This window comes from Spermophilus citellus (assembly GCF_964194105.1).
Source record: "Spermophilus citellus genome assembly, chromosome: 12".
Lineage (NCBI taxonomy): Eukaryota > Metazoa > Chordata > Mammalia > Rodentia > Sciuridae > Spermophilus > Spermophilus citellus.
In genome coordinates, this window is record NC_138198.1 from 78220592 (window position 1) to 78236808 (window position 16217).

The 16217-nt window shown below is 37.8% G+C and overlaps 1 pseudogene across 1 annotated transcript; it reads right to left on the minus strand.

The window, feature by feature from the left end:
* Positions 1 to 1459: 1459 nt before the first annotated feature.
* Positions 1460 to 1856, minus strand: LOC308631741 (10 kDa heat shock protein, mitochondrial-like; annotated as a pseudogene). Its single transcript has one exon. The product of its transcript is annotated as a 10 kDa heat shock protein, mitochondrial-like (transcript).
* Between the last annotated feature and the right edge of the window lie 14361 nt (positions 1857 to 16217).

A 16217-nucleotide genomic window follows, 5' to 3' on the forward strand; every position in this document is an offset into this window, starting at 1 on the left:
TGAAAGAGTCAGAGTTCTGTCAGTACATGCCTAGAGTCCCAGCTACTCTGGAGGCTGAAGCAGGAGGATTGTAAGTTCAAGGTCAGACTGGGAAACACAGCATGAACTTTTCTCAAATAAAAAAATTTTTAAAGGTGGTGCTGGAGGTTTATCTTAGTTGTAAAGTGCCTCTGAGTTCAATCCCCAGTACTGCAAAAGAAAGAAAGGAAAGTGAAGAAAGAAAGAAAGCAAGAAGGAAGGAAAGAAACAAGAAAGCTGGAGGTGGTGGTATTTTCCTTGCATCTGAAAACTCTAATTATCCACTAATAACTAATATTCCTACTGTGAATGCTGTAATAATCATCGAGTGAGGCACTTATTTCAAACTGAGCCATTTTCCCATTCAGTTTTCTGTAACTTCTATGTATATTGTGACTTCTATGTACAATAGTAACAAATGCTCAACTTCCCTTGAAATCCTTTAAAATTATAAGACTTAGTGACAAAACATTAAGATGTGTCACTGTTTTGAAAAATTATCAGTCTGGCAAGAGCCATAAATCAAATTCAAAATAAATTTTAGTAAGTGTTAGTATTGTTTGAAATTTGGACAAAATTAATTAACTATTTTCTCTGAGAATTTCAGTTTTAATAAACCTTGTTTTTTTAATTAGAAGTTAAAGGCAAAGTAATATATTAGTAAATACAACGACTTCTTCTTCAGACAGCATCTATTAACAGATTAAGTACTGTGGTGGATTGGAACATAAACATTCTTTGTGCTATTTTAAATAAAAGAGCTATAGTCAGCTCAAATACAAGGATGATGGGCTTGAATATTTGAAACTCATCACTGGACAATAATATGGAACTTGCCCATAAGAAGTGTGGCTAAAAAGAAATGGAACCAAATATTATAAAAGAAATGTAGTTTGTGAGTCCAGAGATGAAGCATGCAAAGGAGGGGCATGTTATAAGATTTTTGTTTGCATAACATTAAAGAGGCAATGTGGTGGGGCTGAGGCTGTAGCTCAGTGGTAGAGCACTTGCCTTGCACATATGAGGCACTGGGTTCAATCCTCAGAACCACATAAAAATGAATAAATAAAATAAAGGTAGTGTATTCATCTACAACTAAAAATAAAAATAAAATGAAAAGAAGCAATGTGGTGTTAGGGACAAGAAAACTGAATTAGGAGTAAGGACTTGTGTTTTCAAGTGCTAACCCTAACCTCTGTTTAGCTATGCAACTAAGGAGAATTCAACAAATGCTGAGCACAAGATGTAAGAGAAATGAATAAAACAGGCCCAGAAACAAAAAAAAAAAAAAAAAAAAAAAAAGCTGTGAGACCATATTAGATGCACTTTTTTCATGCACTTTCATGGGGTTTATTGATTTTTTAACCATTCATTACAAATTTTATTTGGAAATATTTACACAGTACAGAGAAACTAAATTTTTGAGACAGTGGATGTTATTAGATTATCATCAGTTTATTATAAAAGACACATGGAAATTATTTACATGATGAAAGATTTCAGATCTTCAGTGGACTGGGCAGCTTCATAGGATGCCATTTCAACAGTGATTTGTTTCAGTATACATACTTTCCAAGAATGTCACTATCTCTGAATAAGAAATAATCCTTGTCATCTAGAACTACTTTGATGCCTCCAACTTTCACACTGACTGGCTGAATCTCTCCACCCTTTCCTTTAGAGCCGGATCCTGCAGCTACTACTGTACCTTGCAATACTTTTCCTTGAATTTTTTTCTGGAAGCATAATGCCTCCTTTGGTTACAGGTTCCCCTGCACTCCTTTCGACCAAACTCGGTCAAAAAGTGGAAGAAACTTTCTAAATGCTTGTCCAGCCATGACTTGCGCCGCTGCAGCTCGCAGCTCTGACTCTGCCCTCGTGCAGCCGCCGCAAACAGCTAGAAATATTTATTCTTTATTCCCTAATTAATTTAGTTCTTGTTCCCAGTTATGGACCAAGTACTGAGGCTTCAAATATAAACAAGAAAAAGTGCCTCTCTATCTCCAGCAAGTGGCCCAGGGAAAAAGGACCAGAGACACCCCCCTTCTCATTTCTAATCTCACTATGGAATTGACAAGATTGACATTCTGAACCTCCCTTCACAGGCTTCTCTCTCCCCTTTCCTTGGCTCTTCCTAGTTCTTTTCTCATCTATTACCACCTCAACACATCCTTAGTTTAACTAACTGGGATCAATGTAGACTTTTTTCTTGCAAATAAGAATTTCTTGACCTGTGCTTCCTCTCCCCACCGGATCTCCACTCCATCCCTGGGGCAGAATGACCTTCAGAAACCTCACACCTCCAAAGTATTATTGTGTTTTCTATTCTATGCATATAGTAAAAATTTAAACAATGCAAAAATGTATAATAATAAGGAAAACGATATAAACTTAATTTGTTCTGAACCTTAGATGATCTAATTTCCAGGGGGCAAGTCTATGCACATATCAACTTTTGCATGCACTTTCATGGCGTTTATTGATTTCCTAAAGTCCATCTTTGTTCCCAGATCAAGAGTCCTGATTCTAGTCAGACACGGTGGCGCATGCCTGTGGAGGATGGCTGGTTCAAAGTCAGTCTCAGCGATAAGCGAGGTGCTATAAACAACTCAGTGAGACCCAGTCTCTAAATAAAATACAAAATGGGGCTCGGGATGTTGTTCAATGGTCAAGTGCTCCTGAGTTCAATCCCTGATACCTGCCCCCTCCCCAGCAAAAAAAAGGGGGGGTCCTGATTCTAAAATACTGTCTATCCTTGAATTTTAAAAGGGGTCAGATTCCAAAAGGCACTGGAGTCACCTTAAAGATTTTGTACTTAACCAGGACAACAGTGGAATAAAATGCTATTAAAGATGTTTGACCTACGATAGGTATTTTTAGATCAGCTAATGACCTATTGGGGGCTGTTATGGAAACACAGGCAAAAGACTCTGGTTGACCTATGAAGAATATGGACTTTAGGAAGGGGTGATAAAAATTTCTAAAATTAGATTGTGGTGCTGGTTGTAGAATTCTGTGAATATACCAAAATCTATTCAATTGTTTACAGTAAATGTGTAAGCGTTTTGTTAGTTTTTGTACTGGAGTTTGAACCTAGGGCTTTACGCACACCAGGGAAGTGCTCTACCACTGAGCTACATCCCCAGATGCCCCCACTTTTTTTTTCTAAATTTTAAATTTTAAGATAGGTTCTCACTAAGCTGCCCAGGCTGGCCTCCAATTTGTGATCTTCCTGCCTCAGCCTTAAGAGTAGCTAGTATTATAGGCATGGGCCACCACACAAGGATAAATGGGTAAGATTTATGGTATATGAATTATATCTTAATAAAAAATATTTTTAAAATCCATTGATTTATTCTAATTAGGTAAATATGACAGCAGAATGCATTTTGATTCATTGTACACAAATGCAGCACAACTTTTCCTTTCTCTGGTTGTACACAATGTAGAGTCACACCGTATGTGCAATCATACATGTACTTAGGGTAATGATGTCCATCTCATTCCACTATCTTTCCTGCCCTCAGGCCCCTCTTCCCTCCCTTCCCTTTGCCCAATAAAAGTTCCTCCATTCTTCCCACTGCCTCCCTTATGGATCACTATCCACTTATCAGAGAGAACATTTGGCCTTTGGTTTTTCGGGATAGGCTTACTTCGCTTAGCATGATATATTCTTCAACTCCATCCATTTACCTGCAAATGCCATAATTTATTCTCTTTTAATGCTGAGTAATATAGTAAAAAATATTTTTAAAGCGAGAGATAGTCAGGTGTGGTGGTATGCATCTGAAGTCAGAGATACTTGGGAGGATGAGGAAGGAGGATCTTGAATTTGAGGCCAGCCTGGGCAAGTTAGCAAAACCCCATCTTGAAACACAACACAACATAACAAAAAGCAACAGATTAAAAAATAAAAACTCCTGCACCAAAAAAAAAAATTGATCTAGAAAGGCTGGGGCTGTAGCTCAGTGGCAGAGTGCTTGCCTCAACAGGTGTGAGGCCTTGGGATTGATCCTCAGCACCACATAAAAATGAATAATAACTTTGCAGTTACCTGTTATGGTATAGTTCATATTGCAGGAGAGTTTAAAGACATAGATGCCACTTCAGAACTAAAAAATAAGACATTTGATACCTTAAGGAATCACCCATCATTTTATATATTTAATCATCGTGGTCGAGTACTGTTCCGGCCTTCAGATACAACAAATTCCTCAAACCAGGAGGCATTGTCCTCTAACACATCATTGAAGTTACGAAAACTCGAATCACTGCTCCGCTAAGGTTTTTACAAATTATAATAGCAGGACAGGACACAGAGCTGAATCTTGGAGTTTGGGGTATAAAACACTCCCCCCTAATCAGTATTTATATTGATCTTTCAGACATAATTAAACAAATCTATACCTCTTGTTTGTACACTGTTAAAAAATCGTAGATGGAGTGTAAGTTATCTGCAAAATGAGTCTTTAACCTTTCACTTATATTTTCATTTAAAACAAATTTGCATCTTTTGTAAAAGTTACTGTTTTGAACACATTTCCTTGAAAAAGGTTGGTTTTTATGCTTATTTATTTTCTTAGATTTCTTTTGCACTCGTTTTTAGGAATCCTTTTGGAAATACTGCGTGACTACTGCATTTTGCAGCATGAATTACAGTAAAAAGGTCTTCAGTTCTTATCAAATGGACTTCCCTATTGAGACCAAAATAGTGACTTTTCAGTTTTTCTTATGTGTCCTCAAAAGTGGCTCTTTCTTCCCCAAGATACTTGCCTGATATTAATTTATCCTTGATTCTCCTCTCACCCCATGCCTATATACCTTCTAACATCAGTTGTCTTGTTTCATCACTTCTCTGAGGTGATGAAACAAGACAACTGATCTTGTTGTCATCACACAGTGATGCAATTTTTTGCGTCAGAAATTCTGTCATAACAAATGCACTTAACAAGTTTAACTTGCTGTAATGCTGCTTGTGTTCCTCATTTAGCTGTAAAAATGTTTCCTAACTTTGTAGTATTAGTTGAAGATAGACCAAAAAGGCCATTTGTGATTTCATTATCATCCCTCTATGGAACAATCATAATCATTGAGGAAAACTGATTACCTGTCATTAGCCAGTTTAACTTATTCAAAGTCTGTGTTATTTCTTACTAAATAAGTGAAAATAAAAGAAGCTTCTCATTAATCTAAAGGCAGACTCAAAAAAATTGGGCCAAATATATTCTAAATATTTAGAACTAATATATTAAATATTTTAGAAAATTAAAGTCATTTAAGAAATTATAGTCAGTTTAGTTTTCAGTCTTCACTGTATAGTGCTGAAGGTGAAGATGGATAAAGAGTTGGATTTTTTCAGAAATAGTAATTTTACCCTTAGGGAAATTTGGCTAGATCTTTGAGCAGGAAGCTCAGCATTTTTTGGTAGAGAGCATTGCTTTTGTTGAATTGTACAGTTATAAAAACATTACTTTTTGTTGAATTGTATAGGTGTAAAGGGAATAAATGTATGCAGGTTCTAAAAGGAAATATGCTGGGGCTGGGGAAGTGGCTCAAGCGGTAGCGCGCTCGCCTGGCATGCGTGCGGCCCGGGTTCGATCCTCAGCACCACATACCAACAAGGATGTTGTGTCTGCCGAGAACTAGAAAATAAATATTGAAAATTCTCTCTCTCTCTCTCTCTCTCTCTCTCTCTCTCTCTCTCTCTCTCCCCTCTCTCTTTAAAAAAATAAAAGGAAATATGCTTTAGGCAAGAGTCATAAGATGCCCTTATACCTGATGGCATTTTTTCCATTGGAAATAAACCTCAGCTCTTACATTCTGCCAGGTTGTGCACAGCCCCAAAGGATGAGATTATTTTGTCATGGGATTTTTATTGTCATTTTATTTTGTTTTACCAGCTCAGTCAGTGGAACCCTGACTTTGGTCTCTAATGAGACAAAGTTAGAAATCTGCTGATAACCTCAAATAATTTAGAAATGTGTTAAAAATATGAAGTAAGGGATTAAAGTGATGAAGTCAAAATAGCACGTGGGAAACAACTCTTTATACCATGCTTGTCTACCATTTCCTCAGGTATGGCCTGCTTTGGGAGAGCCTCTTGTTTTCTTCTCTTTGGGGACTGTCTTCTTTTCTTAAAATTTTTGTAACAATGTAGTTGGCATTTGATTCACATACTTTGTAATTCACCCATTTAAAGGGTGTAACTTCATGATTTTTATATTCACAAAGTTGTGCGCCCATGATCAGACAAATTTAGGGCATTTAATCACACTAAAAGTCACCCTGTACCCTTTGGCAGTCATCTCCTATTTTTTCCCAGTGCTCCCCAGCCCTGGGCAGCCACCAGTCCACTTTCTATATACCTATTTTAATCATTTAATAGAAATGAATTCATACAATATCTAGTCTTTTGTGATTGGCTTCCCCAAAATGGTTTTCTCTGGCATGAAAAAGTTGTTCTCATCTTGAAAACTCTTATTGTAGAAAAAGAAAGTGACTGGTAAATCAATGAATTTAAGGAGGGAGGGCTAGATACCTCACAGGTTTCTCAGTTAATCTTATGCTCAGTTTAATCTTATGCTGAATAGCCAATCATTCATTGTATACTATTGCTTATAATATTTTGGCTAGTTTGTAGAATGGACATTGAAATCTATCTTTGCTGGCCCAGTCAGAAAAGTCCTGCTAAAAATGATGCCAAATAATTTGGCAAATAATTGACACAGCACTTTTCAGGTGACTGTCTTTGTCAGCACCTCATATACCTCGGGCCAGGTGAGCGCCCCAAATCTCTTTTAAAATTTATTCCAGTGAATTTCTGCTGTCTTTTAAAAAGTATGTACCATAGGACTAAATGTGATTTGAGTGCATTATAACAGTGCTAAATGTATTAAATGGAATTTTATTTACATTACTATGAGATAGTTAATTATTGCCTAAAGTAGTTCAAAACTACAGTGATGAGACTTAATTAGTCCTTCAGTTGACTATGATTTCAATGACAATTCAGAAATGTGAGAAGTGCGCACCAAAGTTCTCTAGAATACAGGAAGACTCAATAACCAGGGAATCAGCCAATACTATGGGCTAATGGCCCAATGGCGGAAATGGAGATTGGTGAATTAGAGACTATTATGCTCTGTAACTCCCTAATAATTGTTCCCAAGCATTGTGGCTTATTTTTGAGTGGCATGACAGCATCTTCCTGGTTGTATGTGGCTTCTTTCCATGATGTATTGAGTAGTGTTGTTTGTTGTGAGCATCGATGCCTGTAACACCAAGCTAAACACATTTGGAATATGTTTTCTCTCTTTAAATGACCTTCCCCTGTCCAATAAATAAATGATTGTCAAAAAATGAATAATAAAGATATTGTGTTCATCTACAACTAATATATATATATATATATATATATATATATATATATATATATTTAAATATATATAATATTTAGTTTTTAGTTTTAGGTGGACACAATATCTTTATTTTATTTTTATGTGGTGCTGAGAATCAAACCCAGTGCCTCACACATGCTAAGCAAGCATGCTACCACTTGAGCCACATCCCCAGCCCCCTAAAGTATATTTTAAAAAATAATCTAGCAAAATCATATTGCTGGGTATGCACCCAAAAGAAATGAAATAGTACGTCAAAGAAACACCTGTACACTCAGACTCATTGCAGTGCCCTTCACAAAATCCACAAAATGAAGTCAGCCAAAGTGTCCATGGATGAATGGGTAAAGAAAAAGTGATATGTAAACAAAATGGAATAAAAAAATGCTACAGAATCTCATATGTAATATCTAAAAAAGTTAAATTCAGAGAGAATACAGTGGTGGTTACCAGGGCCTAGGGTGGTTGGGGGAAGGATTTGAGAGATGTTGTTCAAAGGATACAACATTTTAGACAGGAGGAATAAGCTCAAGAGATCTAGTGGACAAAACATGGTGACTCTAATTAGCAATCTATGACAGTCTTGAAAAATGCTAAGAGTGTAGATTTTAAGTGTTAGCATAAAATGGTAAGTATATGTTAACTAGCTCAATTTTGCCACTCCAGAGCATATACATATTTTGAAACATACACACTTTTATCAATTTAAACACAAATAAATAAAATGGGACTAATGCCACTCTCAAAATGAAAAAAAAAGAAAGAAAAAAAGGAGAAATTATATCTGCCATCAGAACAATGGGTCAGACTTCTTTCTAAAGAAGCCAGAAGCCCAACACATTCAAAATGCAAGTATTTAGAGGGAAAGGAAGGCAAAATCATCAATATTGGCAAGTATACATCAGTTTGTTGATGGCGAGACGGAAAAGCAACTTTCCCACACAGATATCATATTTACAAAGATCATTCAAATAATCAGATATTAGCATGTTTTCAAAAGTCAGGGATATCACTCTAGAGAGCCCACATACACTTGAACTTTTCTAGGGTTTCTTATATTGGAGAGGGGAACCAAGCAGAATGACCCTTTTATTTTCAGATTTTCCTAAGAGTGCAAAGTAGTTTTATTTAGTCGCTTGCTACGGAATGTGATGTGCTTAATCATAGTGGAAGCAGAACAAAGTGTTGGTTTTGCTTTTACAGGAGATTAGTAATGAAAAAAGCACGTGAAGGGGGAGGGAAGGATGGGGCAGAGGATGTGGAGGCATAGAGTTGGGTGCATGTGGCAAATATGTAAGGCAAGCAGCAAGTCTCAACTGTTATTAGTGCTGACAGTGTCACACTCGGGTGTATCACAGACTCTGGAAGCCACATAGCAGTCTGGTCAGTCATTTCCAATCTTTGATTCAAACTCCAAATGAAATGTTGGTGAAGAATCCTTGTAGTACACTCTGACTTACAATGGGGTTATGTTCCAATAAATTTATCATAAAATGAAAATAATTATAAGTAGACAGTGCATTTAATACACCAAACCTACTGAACATCATAGCTTGCAAGGCAGTACTCTGTAGTCTCTGTTGCTTCTCATGATTGCTAGGCTGACTAGCTGCTGTGATTCACTGCCCAGCCTTGAGAGGACCAGTTGGTATATCTCTCTAGCCCTAGGAAAGATCCACACTCAAAATCTGAAGAATGATCTAGTGCAGTGGTGCATACCGGTAGTCCCAACTACTTTGGGAGCCTGAGACAGGAGGATTGTGAACTCAAGGCCAGTCTTGATAATATAGTGAGACCCTAAATTTAAAAAAAAAATCATTTTTGAAGTACACTTTCTACTAGATGCAAGTTTCTTTCACATCGTTGTAAAGCTGAAAAGTTATAAGTCAAATTTAGAAGCATCGTTTTCTTATTGTTCTTGACTACCTCTTCTCTATCTCAGTCTGTAAGAGTTTTATATTAGAGATTTTTCTACTTATCTCACATATCTGTTTTATCAGGCATGGAATCAGCCTCTTTTGAACAAAGCTGACATGAGGTAATATAGTTTGGGTAGCCAATTTACCATTTATAGCATATATGAACAGATTTTATCCTAATATATGTGCACAAAGATAAGCATTAATAGGGTCTTTGATTGTCTTTAAATTATTCTTGAAAAAAATATGTACAGTAGTCTCAAAACTAATTTTTATTACAAATTAAAGTCATGGATATATAGGAGATTTGTTTAAATTAAATTTCATTGAATACATTAAAAAGAACCAAGAGAAAACAATTAAAAGTGGAATTATGTTAAATTGGGGATCATCTGCACTTAGAAAAGGTAGAACTGAAAACAAAAAGGAGGTGGGTCCTACTGAAATGGTTACAGAAAGGTATTGTGTAGCTTGAAGATCACCTTCCTAAAGATTTCACAGCAAAACAACTTGGAAACCTCAAGCTTTATCCCATGGCAAATAATAGGTAAGGTATTTCCAGGCTTCTCCAGAAAGAGTCAGTCTGTAGGAAATCACTAGCTCTAACAATACTTGTAAATTAAAGTTTCCACAACAGCAACAGAAAGAGAATTTAGGCATCGGCTCTGAAGAACAGTTAGACTTTGAAAACCCAGTTTTTCTGGGATCTTTTTTTGTTGCTGTCACCATCAGATATTTTTTAAAATTTTTCTCCCCTTTTATGAACACAGATCTTCTTAATTTCTGGCAGCACAATTGAGATCTTACTGGGATATTCAGACTGTAGAAGGAATAAGAACAACGTATAATTCATGTTTATGTATTCTAGGTTTCATGCCTATATATTTTGAGTCAGCTAGGTATGGGAAAGGGAATTAATATTTTTAACAACTTTTATGTGATAGTCAGAACACCATGTTTTGCAAAACCTGGACCAAGGGAGACAATCAGGATGATGACTACAGAAAAGAAAATAAAGAACAAGGCGTGGTAGCAAATGCCTGTAATCCTAGTGACTCAGGAGGCTGAGGTGGGAGAACTACAAATTTGAGGCCAGACTGGGCAGTTTAGCAAGACCCTGTCTTTTTTTTTTTTTTTTTTAATTTTAATTGTAGTTGGACACAATACCTTTATTTTATTTATTTATTTTTATGTGGTGCTGAGGATCTAACTAGCATCTCACGCACGTGCTGGGTGAGCACTCTACCACTGAGCCATAACCCCAGCCCAAGACCCTGTCTGAAAAATAAGACATTAAAGGACTAGGGAACTCAGTGAGACTCTGTCTCTAAATAAAATATAAAATAGGGCTGGGTCTGTGGCTCAGTGGTTGAGTGCCCCTGAGTTCAATCCCTGGTATCAAAAAAAAAAAAAAAAAAAAAAAAAAGAACGGGGATATAGCTCAGTGGTAGAGAACCCCTTGGCTCAATTCCTGGTACTGCAAAGTAAAAAGAATATTAAGAAGCTAACTGAAAAAGCAACATTCTGTATGATTCTAATTATGTGTCATTTGGTAAAAGGCAAAACTGGGGGGTCAGGAAAATATCATTGGTTTCAGAGGGTAAAGATAAAGATGAATAGGCAAAACACAGAGGGCTTTTAGGACATGAAATACTCTGTAGGGTCTAGAGCAGTGGGTACATGCCATTATATATTTACTCAAACCCACAGAATGTACAACACCCAGGATGAATCCCAGTGTAAACTATGGATTTGGGGTGATTATTATGGACCAGGAAAGAAAGGTTCCTTACTTATAACAAATGTACCATCTGGTGGGGGATGGTGACAATGCAGGAGGCTGTGTATGGGTGTGGACAGGATAAATATTAGAAATATGTAACTTTCTCTCAACTTTTTTTTTTGCGGGGGTACTAGGGATTGAACCCAGGGGCACTTTAATACAGAATGATATCCCCAGCCCTTTTTATTTTTTGTTTTGAAACAGGGTGTTGCTAAGTTGCTGAGGTTAGCCTCAAATTTTCTATCCTCCCTGTCTCAGCCTCCCCAGTTGCTGGGATTATAGGTGTGTGCCACCACACCCAGTCCTTCCTTTCAATTTTACTGTGAACTAAAAACTGATCTTCAAAAACAAGTCTTTTTTTTTTTTTTGATGGGAGGTAACTGGGAATTTACCACTGAACTATATCACCAGCTCAGTAGTAAAATCCCCTTCTCCCTTTTTTTCATTTTGAGACAGGGTGTCGCTAAATTACTGAGTCTGGCCTTGAATTTGTGATCCTCTGACTTCAGCCTCCCAAGTAGTTGTAGTTGGGATTACAGGTGTGCCCAGCTTAAAAACAAAGTCTTTTTTTTTTTTTAAAGAAGAATAGATGGATAGTCTGATTTACAAAATACATCTGACTTATTTTCAGTTTATAGCCCTTACCATCAAAGGGACAGAGAGCATCTTCCCTCAATAATCAGTAGTATCCTTAAGCATGTCTACATTATTTCAAATATAGTCCCAAGATGAAGTCCAGGAGGAAATAGATGTTCCTCCTATGGACTGAGTTTCTATTTCTCATTTAGGTTTCACTTTCCTATAAGAGAGCTGATCTCTTCCTGGAAAACTGGATACTCTTATTCATCTTCTTCTTATAAGGCAAAGTTAGAGTGTAGCATCCCCAGGAGAGATGCACAGACAATACAGCATGTAGCTCATTTAGTTATACATAACCACATACATTATAAAAAACAAGGACAGTGTTTATTTTTCCCATTCCTCAAAGTCTGCACTTTATAGTTCCAAAGGCCTCCATCAATAGTTAACGCAAGATGGACTTTGCCAAGCCCAGGCCTGTTTTTCTACCCAGTTCTCTATCAGCTTCGAGCAACTATGACTCCTATAATTGCCCCTCTGCTGTCTCATGAGACAGCTCAATACTTCTAAAAGGTGATCTAGAAGAGAAGTACATCTCCAAAGGAAACGATAGGTTTGCCGAGAAAATACTGCCTACATCATGTTGGATACTCTTCTCCAAGAGAACGAAGCTTCCCTGTTCTTAATTAGAAGTATATGAAATGTAGACTTTTTCAAGCAAGTTGGAACAAAAAATACACAAATACTCTCAGTTTTCATGTTTTTGTGCTTCAGTTTTATAGTAGATGTTTCTTGCTTCTACAGCTGTTGGGTGTGTCCCTCCTCCTGTTCCTGTGATCTAAACCTAAAAAAAGGCTGGTCAAAAAAAGAATAAAGAAGTTAAAGTGATCACAAGTTCACACCACACACACACACACACACACACACACACACACAGTTTACAGGGTCACCCTGAACATTTTAGTTTCTTAAATCCATAAAATCTGAACCCTTTCCAGTTTAAAGAATGCTTTTGTAATACTAAATTTGTTCAACCTTGCTGCTTTTACGGAACAAAGGGAAGTCAATACTAAGTAGTATATTGCTTCCAACTTTGCAAACCGGAGAGAAAAATTGCTTGCAACTCAAAGCCAAATTCCTCAAGGTGTTCTAGCTCAAAGCCAACCACAACAGAAAGGGGAAGCATGCAATTTCTAACACAGAGTGTAATCGTGGCACTCTGTCCCCATGTTCCTAGTCTTCTTCCTTGTCTCTAAATCTTCTCACAGGAGAGCACTTCCATGAGAGTGCAGGAAAGAGCTAATGAGTATCTGAAGGAAAGTTCACCTTAGGTATTTTTATGTTGTTCAGTGGCCATCTATTTGCACACAAGTCATAGTTCTCATTATCTTCTGCCTATATAGAATTGTTCATGGATTACTCTTGTAGAATTACAACCCTACAGAGATTTAAAAAAATTTTTTAAAAATATTTTTTAGTTGTCAATGGACGTGTATTTTATTTATTCATATGTGGTGCTGAGAATTGAACCCAGTGCCTCATACATGCCAGGCAGGTATTCTACCACTGAGCCACAATCTCAGCGTCCAAATTTTTATTTTTTAGTTGCAGGTGGACACAATACCTTTATTTTATTCATTTATTTAAAACAAATGTTTTAGTTGTAGGTGAACACGATACCTTTATTTTATTTATGTGGTGCTGAGGATCAAACCCAGGGCCTCACACATGTGAGATGTGTGCTCTACCGCTGAGCCCCAACCCCAGCCCTTATTCATTTATTTTTATATGGTGCTGAGGATCGAACCCAGTGCCTCACATGTGCTAGTTGAGCGCTCTACCACTGAGCCACAACCCCAGCCCCCTACAGAGATTTTTTTCCCATGGCTTTCTATTCAGTCAAATTATTTTCTCCAACCAGCACTCTTAACTCTAAGTAGAGCTTGCCAGACTCTGCTAAGAGTCAGACTAATAAATGATGTTTTCAATAGGACAGGGAGAAGGCTAACAGAACAATGTTTCTAAACAAATTTAATAAAGGGTATACTCACTTGCAAAAACTCGAAGTCTCCTCTTACAAGCAACCCACACAAACTCCAACACTATAACAAGCTCCTCCCCACTCTATCTGACTGAGATATCCCATGACCAGTTTCTTGTTGCAACAGTAAGTTCAATAAACAACTAGTCTCTGTGAGTACGATAGCTACTGGGCTTTAACTGGCTTTTGTTAGCTCTGGCTGGCTTCTCTAATTCTCAGAGTGTCTGGCCCATAGAATTAGAGTCTCCAACCTCTCCTCTTCAAAGCCACATTTTCCCATGTGCTTGAGGAACTCCCCAAGTTCCCTTTCTTTGCTCAATTGCTCACCATCTCTTTATCCACAGATGGAAAATATTTGGATTTGTTGCTCTCAAGATCCACCCCTTGCTCACTACCTTCCATCTGGGGGCTCCATGCTGAAATGTCAGAGACAACCAACCAGCCTTTCCCCTTCTCCACAGCCAATTCCATTTCCAGCATGATTTCATTCCACAACTTTTCTTCTTCTCCTAAAAATGGACTATTTCAAGTAAATAGCTATTTCACTTCTTTTTTTTTTTAAGGTGGACACAATATCTTTACTTTATTCTTATATGGTGCTGAGGATCGAACCCAGTGCCTCACGCATGTCAGGTGAGCGCGCTACCACTTGAGCCACATCCCCAGCCCCTATTCCACTTCTTCATACCCCACTTTCAGAAGTGGAGGCATTAAGATTGTAGGTGTGGAAATTAGAATTCCTTTTCCAGGATTTATATGACTTGGACCTTGCCTGGAAAAACCAACTCAAAAAAGACTTTCTCTCATTTTCCCTATTGAAGTTGACTGATACCTAGGGATTCCAATTTACAGTTAGTTTATTTATCTTCCAATTCAGTGGATTCTTTTTTCTTTCTTTCTTTCTTTTTCTTTTTCTTTCTTTTTTTTTGTGTGTGTGTGAGCAAAACGAAGCTTCTCTCAAGTGTCCAAACAAATCACTTATTCTTTAATGCATAGAGACAGTTACTCATTCTATGTTTGAAGCTGAAAGATAAGGAAGGAGTGGTTTTTCCTACAGTGACACCCTTCTGCTAGGACACTGCTCTGGTTTGTATCCTCTTTTAGACAGAGTACCCCAAAAGTTTCTACTAGTGAACAGACTGGCTTAGCATGGACATCTCCCTCCTTTCTCAGGAGTTGGAAGAGCTGTCAGTGGAGAGCTACTTATTATCTCACCCTCTACCAACAAGGAGCTGTCACCTCCCCCTCAGAGGCACTCCAGTAAGGGGCCTTCCCCATTTGTCCCTTAATCCTGCCCAAATCTGGTGGGTGGAGTCTCCTGCTTTAGAGCTGATATCTTTCTCTCTAGTCAGAGGTTGTTAGGTTTGTAAAGAATAAACAACTCCACTATCATACCCCTCTCACAGAACAGTGGTGCCACTCGTCCTCTGCAAACTCAGTTGTTTGATAAGAGCCTTTTTTTTGTGGGTGGGGGGGGCTACTGAGATTGAACTCAGGGGTACTTGACCACTGAGCCACACCCCCATCCCTATTTTGTATTTTATTTAGAGATAGGGTCTCACTGAGTTGCTCAGCACCTCGCTTTTTGCTGAGACTGGCTTTGAAGTGATCCTCCTGTCTCAGCCTCCCAAACTACTGGGATGACAGGTTGCACCACCAAGCGGCAAGAGCCATTTTACCATCCCAAATTTAACCACATTCCGCTTGCATGGCAATTTCATTGACCGAATCCCAAGTAGTTGACAGGACTATAGTTGAAAGATCCTTTCGCTCTAGTCATGTTACTTTTTTTTTTTTTTTCTTTTTTGGTACTGAGGATTGAACTCAATGGCACTCGACCACTGAGCCACATCCCTAGCTCTATTTAATATTTTATTTAGAGACACGTCTCACGGAGTTGCTTAGTGTATCGCCATTGCTGAGGCTGGCTTTGAACCTGCGATCCTCCTTCCTCAGTTTCCTGAGCCGCTGGGATTACAGATGTGTGCCACCTGCTTGGCCATGTTATCGTTTTGCACATTCCTTGGAGGGCTGCCTGACTTCCTGGATGCCTTGCTAAGTTGTACACAGTCATTTTTATTGATTTCAACTTGTTCCCTTGGGAGATCTCTTTTGTCTATTAAGTGGGTAAGCAAGTCATCCCAAGTGACATCCCACAGAGAAAATCCTAAAAAAAAAAAAAAAAAAAAAAAAAAAAAAGGAGGTGAGACTATACTATATATAGCCAGTGGTAGAGGGCAGCATGCTTGGCATGTGTAAGGCCCTGAGTCTAAGCCCTAAAACCATTAAAAAAAAAAAAAAAAGAAAAAGAAAAAAATAAAATTAAGAATCTAACTCAAAAATTAGAAAGGAAAGACCAACCCAATAAATTGAAGCAAAGCAGAAGTCAATTAGTAGAGAAAAAATTTATCCAGTTAAAAAACAGAAACAAGGGGCTGGGGTTGTGGATCAATGGTAGAGCACTTGCCTCTAATGTGTGA